Below are 233 nucleotides of genomic sequence, written 5' to 3'. Positions count from 1 at the left end.
AAAAAAGCTTTATTTAATGGGTAATTAATATCTCAATTCTAAAATCTTAAATTATTAAAATACGCTATATATTTAGATCGTTATGTTATAAATTTTAACTAATATCAAAATTGATTATTAGAGGGAGACAAATAATTAAATCATCGACTCAATGAGCAATTCCAATTAAAAAATGACCAGTATTGAGTAAAGCAAAGCTAAAAGGAATCGTAAGAAAGTATTGTCCATTTTTT

This window comes from Theobroma umbraticum, unplaced genomic scaffold (genome assembly GCF_002168275.2).
Source record: "Theobroma umbraticum cultivar Fairchild unplaced genomic scaffold, ASM216827v3 scaffold_67.0, whole genome shotgun sequence".
NCBI lineage: Eukaryota > Viridiplantae > Streptophyta > Magnoliopsida > Malvales > Malvaceae > Theobroma > Theobroma umbraticum.
The sequence above is the reverse complement of the archived record's forward strand: the minus strand, read 5'-3'. Positions refer to the sequence as shown.